Below are 18937 nucleotides of genomic sequence, written 5' to 3'. Positions count from 1 at the left end.
ATATTCCATTGTATATATGTGCCACATCTTCTTTATCCATTCATCTGTCGATGGACATTTAGGTTGCTTCCATGTCCTGGCTATTGTAAATAGAGCTGCAATGAACATTTTGGTACATGACTCTTTTTGAATTATGGTTTTCTCAGGGTATATGCCCAGTAGTGGGATTGCTGGATCGTATGGTAGTTCTATTTGTAGTTTTTTAAGGAACCTCCATACTGTTCTCCATAGTGGCTGTATCAATTTACATTCCCACCAACAGTGCAAGAGAGTTCCCTTTCCTCCACACCCTCTCCAGCATTTATTGTTTCTAGATTTTTTGATGATGGCCATTCTGACCGGTGTGAGATGATATCTCATTGTTGTTTTGATTTGCATTTCTCTAATGATTAATGATGTTGAGCATTTTTTCATGTGTCTGTAGGCCATCTGTATATCTTCTTTGGAGAAATGTCTATTTAGGTCTTCTGCCCATTTTTGGATTGGGTTGTTCGTTTTTTTGTTATTGAGCTGCATGAGCTGCTTGTAAATCTTGGAGATTAATCCTTTGTCAGTTGCTTCATTTGCAAATATTTTCTCCCATTCTGAGGGTTGTCTTTTGGTCTTGTTTATGGTTTCCTTTGCTGTGCAAAAGCTTTTAAGTTTCATTAGGTCCCATTTGTTTATTTGTGTTCTTATTTCCATTTCTCTGGGAGCTGGGTCAAAAAGAATCTTGCTGTGATGTATGTCATAGAGTGTTCTGCCTATGTTTTCCTCTAAGAGTTTGATAGTGTCTGGTCTTACACTTAGGTCTTTAATCCATTTTGAGTTTATTTTTGTGCATGGTGTCAGGGAGTGTTCTAATTTCATACTTTTACATGTATCTGTCCAATTTTCCCAGCACCACTTATTGAAGAGGCTGTCTTTTCTCCACTGTATATGCTTGCCTCCTTTATCAAAGATAAGGTGACCATATGTGCGTGGGTTTATCTCTGGGCTTTCTATCCTGTTCCATTGATCTATATTTCTGTTTTTGTGCCAGTACCAAACTGTCTTGATTACTGTAGCTTTGTAATATAGTCTGAAGTCAGGGAGCCTGATTCCCCCAGCTCCATTTTTCGTTCTCAAGATTGCTTTGGCTATTTGGGGTCTTTTGTGTTTCCATACAAATTGTGAAATTTTTTGTTCTAGTTCTGTGAAAAATGCCAGTGGTAGTTTGATAGGGATTGCATTGAATCTGTCGATTGCTTTGGGTAGTAGAGTCATTTTCACAATGTTGATTCTTCCAATCCAGGAACATGGTATATCTTTCCATCTATTTGTATCATCTTTAATTTCTTTCATCAGTGTCTTATAATTTTCTGCATACAGATCTTTTGTCTCCTTAGGTAGGTTTATTCCTAGATATTTTATTCTTTTTGTTGCAGTGGTAAACGGGAGTGTTTTCTTAATTTCACTTTCAGATTTTTCGTCATTAGTGTATAGAAATGCAAGAGATTTCTGTGCATTAATTTTGTATCCTGCTACTTTACCAAATTCATTGATTAGCTCTAGTAGTTTTCTGGTAGCATCTTTAGGATTCTCTATGTATAGTATCATGTCATCTGCAAACAGTGACAGCTTTACTTCTTCTTTTCCGGTTTGGATTCCTTTTATTTCTTTGTCTTCTCTGATTGCTGTGGCTAACACTTCCAAAACCATGTTGAATAATAGTGGTGAGAGTGGGCAACCTTGTCTTGTTCCTGATCTTAGTGGAAATGGTTTTAGTTTTTCACCATTGAGGACAATGTTGGCTGTGGGTTTGTCATATATGGCCTTTATTATGTTGAGGAAAGTTCCCTCTATGCCTACTTTCTGCAGGGCTTTTATCATAAATGGGTGTTGAATTTTGTCGAAAGCTTTCTCTGCATCTATTGAGATGATCATATGGTTTTTCTCCTTCAATTTGTTAATATGGTGTATCACATTGATTGATTTGCGTATATTGAAGAATCCTTGCATTCCTGGGATAAACCCCACTTGATCATGGTGTATGATCCTTTTAATGTGCTGTTGGATTCTGTTGGCGAGTATTTTGTTGAGGATTTTTGCATCTATGTTCATCAGTGATATTGGCCTGTAGTTTTCTTTCTTTGTGACATCTTTGTCTGGTTTTGGTATCAGGGTGATGGTGGCCTCGTAGAATGAGTTTGGGAGTGTTCCTCCCTCTGCAATATTTTGGAAGAGTTTGAGAAGGATAGGTGTTAGCTCTTCTCTAAATGTTTGATAGAATTCCCCTGTGAAGCCATCTGGTCCTGGGCTTTTGTTTGTTGGAAGGTTTTTAATCACAGTTTCAATTTCAGCGCTTGTGATTGGTCTGTTCATATTTTCTATTTCTTCCTGGTTCAGTCTCGGCAGTTTGTGCATTTCTAAGAATCTGTCCATTTCTTCCAGGTTGTCCATTTTATTGGCGTAGAGTTGCTTGTAGTAATCTCTCATGATCTTTTGTATTTCTGCAGTGTCAGTGGTTACTTCTCCTTTTTCATTTCTAATTCTATTGATTTGAGTCTTCTCCCTTTTTCTCTTGATGAGTCTGGCTAATGGTTTATCAATTTTGTTTATCTTCTCAAAGAACCAGCTTTTAGTTTTATTGATTTTTGCTATTGTTTCCTTCATTTCTTTTTCATTTATTTCTGACCTGATCTTTATGATTTCTTTCCTTCTGCTAGCTTTGGGGTTTTTTTGTTCTTCTTTCTCTAATTGCTTTAGGTGCAAGGTTAGGTTGTTTATTCGAGATGTTTCCTGTTTCTTGAGGTAGGCTTGTATTGCTATAAACTTCCCTCTTAGCACTGCTTTTGCTGCGTCCCATAGGTTTTGGGTCGTCGTATCTCCATTGTCATTTGTTTCTAGGTATTTTTTGATTTCCCCTTTGATTTCTTCAGTGATCACTTCGTTATTAAGTAGTGTATTGTGTAGCCTCCATGTGTTTGTATTTTTTACAGATCTTTTCCTGTAATTGATATCTAGTCTCATAGCGTTGTGGTCGGAAAAGATACTTGATACGATTTCAATTTTCTTAAATTTACCAAGGCTTGATTTGTGACCCAAGATATGATCTATCCTGGAGAATGTTCCATGAGCACTTGAGAAAAATGTGTATTCTGTTGTTTTTGGGTGGAATGTCCTATAAATATCAATTAAGTCCATCTTGTTTAATGTATCATTTAAAGCTTGTGTTTCCTTATTTATTTTCATTTTGGATGATCTGTCCATTGGTGAAAGTGGGGTGTTAAAGTCCCCTACTATGATTGTGTTGCTGTCAATTTCCCCTTTTATGGCTGTTAGTATTTGCCTTATGTATTGAGGTGCTCCTATGTTGGGTGCATAAATATTTACAGTTGTTATACCTTCCTCTTGGATCGATCCCTTGATCATTATATAGTGTCCTTCTTTGTCTCTTGTAATAGTCTTTATTTTAAAGTCTATTTTGTCTGATATGAGAATTGCTACTCCAGCTTTCTTTTGATTTCCATTTGCATGGAATATCTTTTTCCATCCCCTCACTTTCAGTCTGTATGTGTCTCTAGGTCTGAAGTGGGTCTCTTGTAGACAGCATATATATGGGTCTTGTTTTTGTATCCATTCAGCCAGTCTGTGTCTTTTGGTGGGAGCATTTAATCCATTTACATTCAAGGTAATTATCGATATGTATGTTCCTATTCCCATTTTCTTAAATGTTTTGGGTTTGTTATTGTAGGTGTTTTCCTTCTCTTGTGTTTCTTGCCTAGAGAAGTTCCTTTAGCATTTGTTGTAAAGCTGGTTTGGTGGTGCTGAACTCTCTCAGCTTTTGCTTGTCTGTAAAGGTTTTAATTTCTCCATCACATCTGAATGAGATCCTTGCTGGGTAGAGTAACCTTGGTTGTAGGTTTTTCTCCTTCATCACTTTAAGTATATCCTGCCACTCCCTTCTGGCTTGCAGAGTTTCTGCTGAAAGATCAGATGTTAACCTTATGGGGATTCCCTTGTGTGTTATTTGTTGTTTTTCCCTTGCTGCTTTTAATATGTTTTCTTTATATTTAATTTTTGACAGTTTGATTAATATGTGTCTTGGCGTGTTTCTCCTTGGGTTTATCCTGTATGGAACTCTCTGTGCTTCCTGGACTTGATTAACTATTTCCTTTCCCATATTAGGGAAGTTTTCAACTATAATCTCTTCAAATATTTTCTCAGTCCCTTTCTTTTTCTCTTCTTCTTCTGGGACCCCTATAATTCGAATGTTGGTGCGTTTAATGTTGTCCCAGAGGTCTCTGAGAGTGTCCTCAGTTCTTTTCATTCTTTTTTCTTTATCCTGCTCTGCAGTAGTTATTTCCACCATTTTATCTTCCAGGTCACTTATCCTTTCTTCTGCCTCAGTTATTCTGCTATTGATCCCATCTAGAGTGTTTTTAATTTCATTTATTGTGTTTTTCATCGTTGCTTGGTTCCTCTTTAGCTCTTCTATGTCCTTGTTAAATGTTTCTTGCATTTTGTCTATTCTATTTCCAAGATTTTGGATCATCCTTACTATCATTATTCTGAATTCTTTTTCAGGTAGACTACCTATTTCCTCTTCATTTGTTAGGTCTGGTGTGTTTTGACCCTGCTCCTTCATCTGCTGTGTGTTTTTCTGTCGTCTCATTTTGCTTATCTTACTGTGTTTGGGGTCTCCTTTTCACAGGCTGCAGGTTCGTAGTTCCCATTGTTTTTGGTATCTGTCCCCAGTGGGTAAGGTTGGTTCAGTGGGTTGTGTAGGCTTCCTGGTGGAGGGGACTATTGCCTGTGTTCTGGTGGATGAGGTTGAATCTTGTCTTTCTGGTGGGCACGTCCACGTCTGGTGGTGTGTTTTGGGGTGTCTGTGTCCTTATGATTTTAGGCAGCCTCCCTGCTAATGGATGGGGCTGTGTTCCTGTCTTGCTAGTTGTTTGGCATAGGGTGTCCAGCCCTGTAGCTTGCTGGTCGTTGGGTGAAGCTGGTTCTTGATGTTGAGATGGAGATCTCTGAGAGATTTTTGCCGTTTGGTATTACGTGGAGCTGGTAGGTCTCTTATGGACCAGTGTCCTGAAGTTGGCTCTCCCACTTCAGAGGCACAGCCCTGATGCCTGGCTGGAGCACCAAGAGCCTTTCATCCACACAGCTCAGAATATAAGGGAGAAAAAAATAGAAAGAAAGAAAGAGGATAAAATAAAATAAAATAAAGCTATTATAATAAAAAATAAGAAAAAAAATTATTAAGAGTAAATGTATTCAGAAAAAAATTTTGTTTTTAATTTTTAAAAATAGATTTATTAATTTTTTATAGTAAAAAATAAGAAAAAAAATTTTTAAGAAAAAAATTTATTAAGAAAAAAAAATTTTAATTTTTTAAAATAAAAAATATGAAAAAACTTATTAAAAAATTTTTTAATTTCTAAAAATAGAAAATACGGAAAAAATTATTAAGAAAACATATATTAGGAAAAAAAATTTTTTTAAGTAAAAAAAAAAAAAAAAAAAATGGACGGACCTAACCCTAGGACTAATGGTGAAAGCAAAGCTATACAGACAAAATCTCACCCAGAAGCATACACATATACACTCACCAAAAAAGGAAAAGGGGAAATTAATATATCCTGCTCCTAAAGTCCACCTTTTGAATTTGGGATGATTCGTTGTCTATTCAGGTATTCAACAGATGCAGGCACATCAAATTGTTTGTGGAGCTTTAATCCGCTGCTTCTGAGGCTGCTGGGAGAGATTTCCCTTTCTCTTCTTTGTTCGTACAGCTCCCAGCGTTCAGCTTTGGATTTGGACCCGCCTCTGCATGTACGTCGCCTGAGGGCATCCGTTCCCCGCCCAGACAGAACGGGGTTAAAGGAGCAGCTGCTTCGGGGGCTCTGGCTCACTCAGGCCGGGGGAGGGAGCGGTACGGAGGAGGCGGGGCGAGCCTGCGGCGTCAGAGGCGTCGTGACGTTGCAGCAGCCTGATGCGCGCCATGTGTTCTCCCGAGGAAGTTTTCCCCGGATCACGGGAGCCTGGCAGTGGCGAGCTGCACTGGCTTCCGGGAGGGGCGGTGTGCAGAGTGACCTGTGCTCGCACACAGGCTTCTTGGTGGCGGCAGCAGCAGCCTTAGCGTCTCCTACCAGTCTCTGGGGTCCGCGCTGATGGCCGCGGCTCGCGCCCATCTCTGGGGTCCGCGCTGATGGCCGCGGCTCGCGCCCGCCTCTGGAGTTCGTCTAGGCGGCGCTCTGAATCCCCTCTCCTTGCGCGCCGTGAAACAAAGAGGCAAGAAAAAGTCTCTTGCCTCTTCGGCGGCTGCAGACCTCATCTCTGGCTCCCTCCCGGCTCGCCGCGGCACGCCAACCCCTTCAGGCTGTGTTCACGCCGCTAACCCCAGTCCTCTCTCTCCCTGCCATCCGACCGAAGCCCGCGCCTCAGCTCCCAGCCCTGCCCGCCCCGGCGGGTGAGCATATAAGCCTCTCGGGCTGGTGAGCGCTGCTCGGCGCTGAGCCTCTGTGCGGGAATCTCTCCGTTTTTCCCTCTGCGCCCCTGTTGCTGTGGGATCCACGCTGATAGCTGCGGCTCGCACCCGTCTCTGGATTTCGTTTAGGCAGCGCTCTGAATCCCCTCTCCTTGCGCGCCGCGAAACAAAGAGGCAAGAAAAAGTCTCTTGCCTCTTCGGCAGCTGCAGACTTCTTCCCGGACTCCCTCCCGGCTAGCACCAAAGCCCGAGCCTCAGCTCCCAGCCCCCGCCCGCCCCGGCGGGTGAGCAGACAAGCCTCTCGGGCTGGTGAGTGCTGGTTGGCGCCGAGCCTCTGTGAGGGAGTCTCTCCGCTTTGCCCTCCGCACCCCTGTGGCTGCACTCTCCTCCGCGGCTCCGAAGCTTCCCCCCTCTGCCACCCGCAGTCTCTGCCCGCAAAGGGGCTTCCTAGTGCCTGGAAACCTTTCCTCCTTCACGGCTCCCTCCCACTGGCGCAGGTCCCATCCCTATTCTTTTGTCTCTGTTATTTCTTTTTTCTTTTACCCTACCCAAGTACGTGGGGATTTTCTTGCCTTTTGGGAGGTCTGACATCTTCTGCCAGCGTTCAGTGGGTGTTCTGTAGGAGCAGTTCCACGTGTAGATGTATTTCTACTGTATCTGTGGGAAGGAAGGTGATCTCCGCGTCTTACTCTACCGCCATCTTGCCCCTACCCCCAATTTAAACTTTTAATGCATACACATTATAATTATATTGAACAATTGTTTTACCATAAGGAGTTTTGGGTGAGAATTTCACTGATTCATGATTCGTGATTCTCTTTTCTCTTTACCCTTATCTAAAGTTGTAAAGATTAGGTTAAGAACATAGACCCTAGAAACAGATTATCTGAGTTTGGATTATGTCTCTGCTTTCTTGCACTATAGTTTTGGTGAAGTTACTTAACCTTTTTTTGCTTCATTTGTCTCATCTATGAAAAGGCAATATTAATACCACATCTACCTCCTACTGGTGTTAAATGAGCTTGTATATGTTAATGGCTTACAATAGTGCCTGTTACCATAGGGAGGGGTATGGAACCAAAAACATAGGAGTCAGATGGCAGACATAGATTAGGGCCGTTTCAAACTATTTTTAATGATTAGTTTTTTGTTACTAATTATTACATTTCCATTTCTAGTCCTGCCTCCTACATATGAAGTTGCCTATGTCTTAAAGTAGCAAGAAATTCTAAACTATAAACTAGGAGATGATATTTGCAAATCAAAAGTCTTATCATCTTTTCTTTCTACAGTTCAAAGGAACTGCTGTAGGTTGTGCTTTGAGAGTCTATAAAGCCTCCTTGCAAAACAAACCGTAAAGCAGATAATCAATACACTAATAATTAAACTACCCCATGAAATTTAAGAAAATTTCAGAGGGTTTTAGGCTGGTTTAGCAAAGAAGAGGTTAAAGACAAGAAATCTTATATTTTGATTAATGAGTCAAGAAATGATGGGTCAAAATACTCTATTTTCAATCTGCTTGATTCATTATACAAAAGTCTTCAAATATTTAAGTACTGGGGGCTTCCCTGGTGGCGCAGTGGTTGAGAGTCTGCCTGCCAATGCAGGGGACACGGGTTCAAGCCCTGGTCTGGGAAGATCCCACATGCCACGGAGCAACTGGGCCCGTGGGCCACAACTACTGAGCCTGCGCGTCTGGAGCCTGTGCTCTGCAACAAGAGAGGCCGTGATAGTGAGAGGCCCGCGCACCGCGATGAAGAGTGGCCCCCGCTTGCCGCAACTAGAGAAAGCCCTCGCACAGAAACGAAGACCCAACACAGCCAAAAATAATAAATAAATAAATAAAATATTAAAAAAAAAAAAAATTTAAGTACTGTATTTAGAATGTCAGGCACTTATTCCAGCAATTTTAATATTATATTTATCTTTGTTGAAAGCTATATTTGTGTATAACAACATTTATAGAGATTAAAAAGACTTTTCACATCTTTGAAGACTTATGCTATGTAATCAAGTTAAGAACATTAGGCAGGAATTTAAGTGCCAAAGAGATCTACTATAAAGAAAACAGTTCTGTTATCTATAGTACTGTGCTCCCAGTCTTATTTTAAGTACTGAAGATAAAACTGATAAAAATGAATGAACAGACACATAGATCAATGGAATGGAATAGAAAGCCCCAAAATAGCTCCACATAAATATGGCCAATTGATTTTTGACAAAGGTGCAAAAAATTATTGAATAGAGAAAGAATAGCCTTTTTAAAAATTGGTGTTGAAACAATTGGTCACTCATTTGCAAAAGAAGAAAGGAAGGAAGGAAGGAAGGAAGGAAGGAAGGAAGAAAGAAAGAAAGAAAGAAAGAAAGAAAGAAAGAAAGAAAGAAAGAAAGAAAGAAAAAGAAAGAAAGAAAAAGAAAGAAAGACGGAAACTCAACCTATACCTCTCTCTTCATATCTATGGACTACAAACAATAAGTGCTGGAGAGGGTGTGAGGAAAAGGGAACCCTCCTACACTGTTGCTGGGAATGTGAATTGGTGCAGCCACCATGGAAAACAGTATGAAATTCCTTAAAGACTAAAAATAGAGCTTCCATATGATCCAGCAGTCCCACTCCTGGGCATATATCCTGAAAAGATGAAAACTGTAATTTGAAAAGATACATGCACCTCAGTGTTCTTAGCAGCACTACTTATAGCCAAGAAACTAACACGATATTGTAGTAAATCATGTATATATTTTTTAGATTATTTTCCATTATAGGTTATTACAAGATATTGAATATAGTTCCCTATGCTATACAATAAATCTTTGTTGCTTATTTATTTTATGTATAATAGTGTGTATCTGTTAATCCCATACTCCTAATTTATCCCTCCCCTGCTCCTTTTCCCCTTTGGTAACCATAAGTTTGTTTTTTATGTCTGTGAGTCTGTTTCTGTTGTACATATAGATTCATTTGTATTATTTTTTAGATTCCACATATAAGTAATATCATATAATATTTGTCTTTATCTGACTTACTTAGTATGATATTCTCTAGGTCTATCCATGTTGCTGCAGATGATGGCAATATTTCATTCTTTTTTATGGCTGAGTAATATACACATATATATATCACATCTTCTTAAACCATTTGTCTGTTGATGGGCACTTGGGTTTTTTCCATGTCTTGGCACAATATATATAGGCTTCTAGAGAGTTAAAAAAGATGAATCATGGATCTAAATGAAAAATGTGAAAATATAAGAATTTTAAAAGGAAACATATGAGAAAATCTTTTTGACCTTGGGTTAGGCAGAGTTCGTAGGTATTACACCAAAAGCATGATTCATCAAGAAAATTGATATTTACACATCATCAAAATTTATAACTTATGATCTACAAAAGATTTCATTAGGAAAATGAAAGGACAGCTACAAACTAGGAAAAAATACTTGCAAATTTCATACCCAACAAAGACTTGTATCCAGAACATATAAAGAACTCTCAAATTTCAGCAATAAGAAAACTAATGACCCAATAAAATTGGAGGAAATATTTGAATTGACTCTTCACCGAGTATTGATGGCAAGTTAGCATATGGAAAGATTTTCAACATCAAATTAAAGTGCAAATTAAAACATTAAGATACCTTTACACAACTACTAGAATGGCTAAATGAGAAAACAAACAAATACACAAACAATACTGATTGCTAGCTAGGATGTGGCACAACTCAAATTCTTAGCCATTCTAGAAAACAATTTGGACATTTCTAATAAAGTTAAACATACATTTACTCTATGGCCAGCTTACAGTATTTACCCCACAGAAAAGGAAACATGTTTAATTAAAAAACCTGTGTACAAGTGTTTATAGCAGCTTGATTCCTAATTCCCCCAACACTGGAAAGAGTCCATATGTCCTTTTTCCCCCAGCTTGATTGAGATATCATTGACATATAACATTGTGTAACTTTTAGGTGTACAATGTGTTCATTTGATATACTTGTATACTGCAATATGATTACAATAGTGTTATCTGTGTCACATCACATAATTGCCATATCTTTTTTGTAGTAAGAACATTTAAGATCTACACTCATAGCGACTTTCAAGTATATAATACAGTATTATTAACTGTAATCAGTATGCTATGTATTAGATACCCAGAGCTTATTCAACTTAAAGGTGGAGTTTATACTCTTTGAGTATTGTGTCTGTCAACCCGCAAATAGATACACAAATTGTGGTAATCTATACAACAGAATATTATTCCATGATAAAAAGGAGCAGATGCTTGATGCATACAACATGGCCTAATTTCAGAGGCATTTTGCCAAGGAAAAGAAGCCAGTATCAAAAGGTTATGTACTCTATAATTCCATTTATATGGCATTCTCTCAAAAGCAAACTTATGGGGATAGAAAACAGATCCATGGTTGTCAGGGATTAGAGGTGGGGTTTAGCTTCATGGGAAAGGGACAGCATAAGGGAATTTGGGGGAGGTAGAGACTGTTTTGTATTCCAATTATGGCAGAAGATATGCAAATCTATATAGGTGTTAGAATAACTGGAATGGTATGCTGAAAAATTAAGTTAATTTTATTATATGCTAGTTTAAGATTATATCTAAATATATGTATATATATACCAGTGCAACCTGTAGAACAAATTTGCTAAAATGGTTGGAGAAATCCTTGGGGAGATTTCTAAGACTGTAGAACACAGCTGTCTCCCAAGGTAAAAGGCCTCTTGTTAGAGCTGTTACCTGGGTCTCTCTGTCTGTGTGAGTGCATGTGTGTGTGTGTGTGTGTGTGTGTGTGTGTGTGTGGTGTGTGTGTTGGGAGTATGTTGCTGCAATCGGTAAAAATATATGACTTCAAACTTGAGGGACCTCAGAATTGTGTTACTTCTTGATAGCTTCTAGTGCAAGAGAGCCCCAAGAGTCTTCATTAAGACCCTTGATATTAACTGAAATCCATCCATCTTTGGAGCTACACATATGGATCTAAGAGTGAGAGGTCTTAGAATCTTAAATTCTCCTTCGTCCTGAGGAGAATCTCAGGAAAAATGAGGCTACACGTTCTGTTAGAACAATTTCTATCTCCCAGTCTTAATTCAATCTGTCCTCTCCATCTATTTCTGCTTCTCAGAATCCTTTCCACTCATCTCAAATTCCAGTCTCCAGGAATACATCCACGATCAACACATTCCTCACACTGTTATATATAATTTTTATCTCTTGCCTACTTTTAGTATTTGGATGTAGTCCTTCAGTGACCAGACCTGTTTGCTTTCTCTGCTAGATTGCAGTTTCCTTGAGATAATTATGAACTGTTTACATATGAATTTCACATTGCATGAAGTTGATAGAGCCTTCATTTACCTACTAATCTTTTTTGTTTCCTGCTAATGCACTAGGAACTGGAGTTACAACGAAGAATATTGCAAAGCATATGTGTAAAATTTCAACAAGGGCTTATTTATTAATCTGTGGACTTCTTTGCATTTGAGCACAGTCAATACCACCGCTCTACTCCTTAGACATGTCTATAACTGAATCAAACACTGCCAGGGAGGGGAGATCAAGATGGCAGAGAATAAGGATGTTGAGCTCACCTCTGCCCACAAAAATATCAAAAATACCTCTACACATGGAGAAACTCTGAAAACAAACTAGAGACTGGCAGAAAGACTCTTTTACAATCAAGCCTGTAAAGAAAGATCCACATGGAGTTTGGTAGGAAGGGAGGAGAAGTGATCAGGTCTGCACCTGTGCCCCTAGCAGGGGACACAGAAGAGGAGGGGATGTCACTGGCATAGAGATCCCCCATGGGGAGAGAGGAGATAGAGCTATATATTGGGCACCCCAGACCTGGGGTTCAACATTGGGAATAGGAGTCCCCTTAGCTAGATTGTAATCCAGTGAGACTTACCAGAGGGCTGTAAGAAACGTAGACTCCACTCATGAAGAGCATAAATATATGCTTGCTTACTCCTGGCAACAAGACGAATAAAGCATATTGAAAACTCCTTGGCACTCTGACCAGTTCCCTGCCAATGCCCCAGTGTGCTCCCCAGCTGGCACTGGGATCCTGCTCCTCCCCCTCCTGCTGCCATGCAGCTCCCCACTAGGGTGAAAGTTGCAGTTGCAGAGGAGAGTGCACACTTGGGGAGGAACAGAGACATCCTGGACCCAGCCCTGCATCTGAACAGGGCAAGGGTGGCTATTGCTGGTGCTCGTGGAAGCAGTGGTTTGGGAGCAACCCAGGGCTCTGACTGGTGTGCTGGGACCTTCCTGGTACATGCTCTGGACTGCATCAGGTGCCTGCTTCAGCCCCTCTTGCTCCAGCTCTGCTCACCTCTGGGGCAAAAGTGCCATTGATAGGGGAAGTGCACCTACTTAGAGGAAGCAGATCCAGCTGGGACTTGGCCAGGGGGTAGAGGGTAGCCAATACCGGTGAACACAAGGAGGCAATGAAGTAGAAATGGCCTGGGGCTCTGACTGGCTTGCTGGGACTGTCCCAGTGTGCACCCCAGTCCATTCCAGGCTCTCACTCCAGCTCCTCTTGCTCCCATGCTGTTCTCCACTAAGGTGTCGGTGCCATTGCTGGGGAGAGGAAGAGAGCTCAAACTTAGAAGTAACAGTACCAGCTGGGACCTAAACCTCAGGGTTTCTGCTCTAGCATGTTGGGTCCTGCCCCTGCCCCCAATAAGGTTGTGGCAGCCATTGAACATAAGAGAAGCCCCAGCTCACACTTAGCTTTGGCTCTAGCCCCTCCATCTCCAGCCCTACCTCCCAACAAGGTAATAGCTGCCAACACACCACCAGGGAAGATGTGACCCCTGCTCATTTCAGAACCGGCTCTCTCACTAAAGCCACCGGGAACATGAAGAAGACTACACAGGGACACTCCTACACAAGGACACCACTTCACTTCAAGACCAGGATAGGTAACTCTTTCACATAATTTCACAGAGACAAAAACAAACAAACAGACAAACAAAAAACCAGTTAAACAGAATGAGAAGACAGAGGAATTTGTTTTGAATGAAAGAACAAGAAAAAAATCTATGAAAAAAAAACCCTAATGAAACTGAGATAAATAATTTACCAGATAAAGAGTTTAAAGCTTTAGAAATAAGAATGCTAACTGAACTTGGGAAAAGAATAGATGAACACTGTGAGAATGCTAACAAGGAATTAGAAAATATGACAAAGATCCAGTCAGAGCTGAAGAATTCAATAATTGAAATAAAAAAAGCACTAGAAGGAGTTAATAGCAGACTAGGTGATGCAGAAGAACACAAGCAATCTGGAAGATAAAACAATAGCAATCACCCAATCAGAAAAGGAAAAAAAAAATTAAAATGAGCCTAATTTAAGGGACCTCTGGGACAACATCAAGCATACCAACATTTACATTATAGGGGTCCTAGAAAGAGAAGAGAGAGAGAGAAATATTAGAGAATGTATTTGATAATATGGCTGAAAAATTCCCTGGAGATCCACACCAAGACATATCATAATTAAAGTGGCAAAAGTTAAAAATAAAAATTTTAAAGGAAACAAGAGAAAAATATAGTCACATACAAGGGAATCCCCATAAGGCCATCAGCTGATTTCTCTGCAGAAACTTTGCAGGCCAGAAGGGAGTGGCATGATATATTTAAAGTGCTGAAAGTGAAAAACCTACAACCTAGGATATTCTACCCAGCAAGATTATCAGGTTATTCAGAATTGAAGGAAGCATAAGGAACTTCTCAGGCTAACAAAAACGAAAAGAATTAATCAGTACTAAACTGACCCTACAGCAAGTGTTAAAAGGTCTTCTCTAAGTGGAAAAGAAAAGGCTACAATAAGAAGTAAGAATTATAAGAAAGGAATATTCCCACTAGTAAAGGCAAATAGATAGTAAAGGCTGTGGATCAACCACTTAAATAAGTGAGTACAAAGATTAGAAGATGAAAATTGTACAGTAAAATCAATTATAAATACAAAAAACAATAGAGGGATAGACAAAGATGCAAACTATCATATCAAATGTATAAAACATGGGGGAGGGGAGTAAAAATGTAGATCCTTTAGAATGTGTTTGAATTTAAATGATTATCAGTTTAAAGCAAGTAGATATAGGTCAACAAATATGAAGCCCGTGGTAACCACAAATCAAAAACCTATACAATGGAAGACATGGAAGCAACCTAAATGTCCATTGACAGATGAATGGATAAAGAAGATGTGGTACATATACACAGTGGAATATTACTCAGCCATTAAAAAGAACAAAATAATGTAATTTGCAGAAACATGGATAGACCTTGAGATTATCATACTAAGTGAAGTAGGTCAGACAGAGAAAGACAAGTGTCATATAATATTGCTTATATGCAGAATATTAAAAAAATGATACAATTGAACCTATTTACAAAACAGAAACAGACCCACAGACTTAGAGAACAAACTTATGGTTAGCAGGGGGGGAAGGATGGGGAGAGAGGGATAGACTGGGAGTTTGGGATTGACATGTACACACTGCTGTATTTAAAATAAAATGCCTTTCCAAAAAAAAAAAAAAAAAAAAAAAAAACACCCTACACAGTGGAATACTACTCAGCCATAAAAAAGAACAAAAATAATGCCATTTGCAGCAACATGGATTGACCCAGAGATTATCACACTAAGTGAAATAAGTCAGAAAAAGAAAGACAAATGCGATATGATATCACTTATATGTGGAATCTAAAATATGACACAAATGAACCAGTCTATGAAACAGAAACAGAATCACAGACATAGAGAACAGACTGGTGGTTGCCAAGGGAGAGGGGTTGGGGGAAGCATGGAGTTAGCAGATGTAAGCTTTTATATACAGAATGGATAAAAAACAAGGTCCTACTGTATAGCACAGCGAACTATATTCAATATCCTATGATAAGCCATAATGGAAAAGAATATTAAAAAAATGTATATCTATATATCTATATATATAACTGAATCACTTTGTTGTATAGCAGTAATTAACACAACATTGTAAATCAACTATACTTCCATAAAAAAACTGCAAAATTATAAAAAAGAACTAGAGAGAAAAGAACATAAGCATACCACTAAAGAAAATCATCAAGCTACAAGTGAAGAAACTTGAAGAAGAAGAAAAGAACATAGAAGAATGGCAAAAACAAACAGAAAACAAGTAACAAGATGAAAATAAGTACACACCTATCAATAATCACTTTAAATGTCCATGGACTAAATTCTCCAATCAAATAACATCAGTTACCTGATGGATAAAAAAAAAGTCCCATCTATATGCTGCCTAAAAGAAACTAACTTCAGAACTAAAGACACATGGACTGAAAATGAGGGGATGGTAAAAGATGTTTCATGCAAATGGAAACAAAAAGAAATCTGGGGTAACAACAGTCATATCAGACAAAGTAGACTCTGAAACAAAGTCTATAACAAAAGGCAAAGAATGGCATTTTGTAATGATTAAGGGATCAAAACAAGAAGAGGATACGACATATATGCATGTGATATAAATGCACCTAAATATACAAAGCAAATATTAACAGACATAAAGGGAGAAATTGACAATAATACAACTGTAGTAGGGACTTTAATGCTGACTTACAACAACAGAAAGATCATCCAGACAGAAAATCAATAAAACAAACAGTGGCATTTAATGACACATTATACCAAATGGACTTAATATATACAGGACACTGGATCCCCAAATAGCAAAATGCACATTCTTTTCAAGTGCACATAGAATGTTCTCCAGGTTGGATAACATGCTGGGCCATAAAATTAGTCTCAACAAATTTAAGAGTACAGAAATTATATGAAGCATTTTTTCTGAACATAATTGTATGAAACTAGAAATTAAGTACAGGAAGAAAAATGGGAAAAACAAACAAGTGAAGACTAAACAACATGCTACTAAAAAAACAATGGGTCAATAAAGAAATCAAGGAGGAAATAACAAAATGCCTTGAGACAAATGAAAACAAAAACACAGCTTTACAAAATCTGTGGGGTAGAGCAAAAGCAGTTCTTAGAGGAAACTTTATGCTGATACAGGCTTACCTCAAGAAACAAGAAGCAACTCAAATAAAAACCTAGCCTACCATCTAAAGGAATTAGAAAAAGAAAAACAAAGCCCAAAGTCTGAAGAAGAAAGGAAATAAAAAAGGTCAGAGTGGAAATAAATAAAATAGAGACCAAAATATCAATAGAAAAACACTGGTTGTTTGAAAAGATAAATCAAATTCATAAGCTTTTTAAAATTTTTTTTAATTTTATATTGGAGTATAGGTGATTAACAATGTTGTGTTAGTTTCAGGTATACAGCAAAGTGATTCAGTTATACATATACCTGTATCTATCTTTTTCAAATTCTTTTCTCATTTAGGTTAGCCAGGATCATCAAGAAAAAGAGAGGAGGCCAATAAACAAAATAAGAAACAAAAGAGGAGAAATTAAACCAATATCACAGAGATACCAAAAATCATAAGCAAATACTAAGAACAGTTATATGCCAACAAATTGAACAACCTGGAAGAAATGGATGATCCTAGAAACATACAGTCTTCCAAGACTGAATCAGGAAGAAATAGACAATCTGAAAAGACCAATCATTTTTATTGAAATTGAATTTGTAATAAAAAAAAAAATTCCAGCAAAAAAAAGTCCAGGACCTGATGACTTCACAGAGGAATTCTACCAAACATATAATGAAGTACTAATACTTATACTTCTCAAACTATTCCAAAAAATTAAGAAGTAGGGAAACACTACCAAATTTATTCTATGAGGCTACAATTACCCTGATACCAAAACCAGACAAAACACTACAAAAAAAAGAAAATTATGTGCCAATATCTCTGATTAATATAGATGCAAACATCCTCAGCAAAATATTAGCAAACCAGATTCAACAATATATAGAAAGTATCATACACCACGATCAAGTAGGATCTATTCCAGGGATGCAAGGATGATTCAATACCTGCAAATCCATCAATGTGATATACTATGTTAACAAAACAAATGATAAAAATCACATGATCATCTCAAGAGATGCAGAAAAACATATGACAAAATTCAACAGCCATTTGTGATGAAAACTCTCATTACTGTTTGTATAGTGCAGTGGTCCCCAGCGTTTTTGGCACCAGGGACTGGTTTCATGGAAGACAATTTTTCCACGGGATAGGGGCGGGGGGATTGTTCAGGCAGTAATGTGAGTGTTGGGGAGCGATGAGGAGTGGCAGATGAAGCTTTGCTCCCTCGCCCCTCCCACCTCCTGTTGTGCGGCCTGGTTCCTAACAGGCCGCAGACTGGTACTGGTCCATGGCCCAGTGGTTGGGGACCCCTGGTATAGAGGGAACATATCTCAACTTACTAAGAGCCATTTTTGACAAATGAACAGCTAAACTTGCACTCAATGGTGAAAAGCTAAAAACTTGTACTCTAAAATCAGGAACAAGACAAAGATGACCTCTTAACATAGTATTGGAAGTCCTAGACATAGCAATCAGACAAGAAAAAAATAACAGGCACCCAAACTAGAAGGGAAGAAGTAAACCTGTCACTATTTGCAAAGTGACATTTATATATTTGTACTACATATAAAAAAACCCTAAAGTGTCCACCAAAAAACTATTGAACCAATCAATAAATTCAGTAAACTTGAAAGATAAAATATTAATGTACAGAAATATGTTGTTTTTCCACACACTAATAATGAACTATCAGAAAGTAATCCTGTTTAAAATTCCATCAAAAGGAATAAAATACCTAGGAATAAGCTTAATCAAGGAAGTGGACTGATAACTCCAAAAACTATAAAGCATTGATGAAGAACATTGAAGGTGATACCAAAAAAATAGAAAGATATTCGTGTTCATAGATCGGAGAATTAATTTTGTTAAAATGTTCATACTATCCAATGTAATCCACAGATCTAATGAAACACTTAACAAAATACCCACGACATTTTTCACAGAACTAGGGTAAATAATCCTAAAATTTACATGGAACCACAAAAGACCCTGAATAGTCAAAGCAATCTTGAGAATAAAGAACAAAGCTTGAGGCATTATACTTCCTGACTTTATGTAACTAAAAGCTAAACTAATCTAAATGGTATGGTACTGGCACAAAAACAGGCGCATGGGTCAATGGGACAGAATGGTGAGCTCAGAAATAAAACCATGCACATATGGTCAATTAATCTGTGACAAATGAGGCAAAAATTATATAATACAATGTGGGAAAGACAGTCTTTACAACAAGTAGTGCTGGGAAAACAGGACAGCTACATGTAAAAGAATGAAATTAGAACAATTTATCAGACCATATACAAAAATAAACTCAAAATGGGTTAATGATCTAAATGTTACTACCAGAAACCATAAAACTCCTAGAAGAAAACATAGGTAGGACATTCTTTGACGTAAGTTGTAGTCATATTTTTTTTGGATC

Source organism: Balaenoptera borealis (genome assembly GCF_965194805.1).
Source record: "Balaenoptera borealis genome assembly, chromosome: 4".
In the NCBI taxonomy this organism is placed as follows: Eukaryota; Metazoa; Chordata; class Mammalia; order Artiodactyla; family Balaenopteridae; genus Balaenoptera; species Balaenoptera borealis.
The sequence above is the reverse complement of the archived record's forward strand: the minus strand, read 5'-3'. Positions refer to the sequence as shown.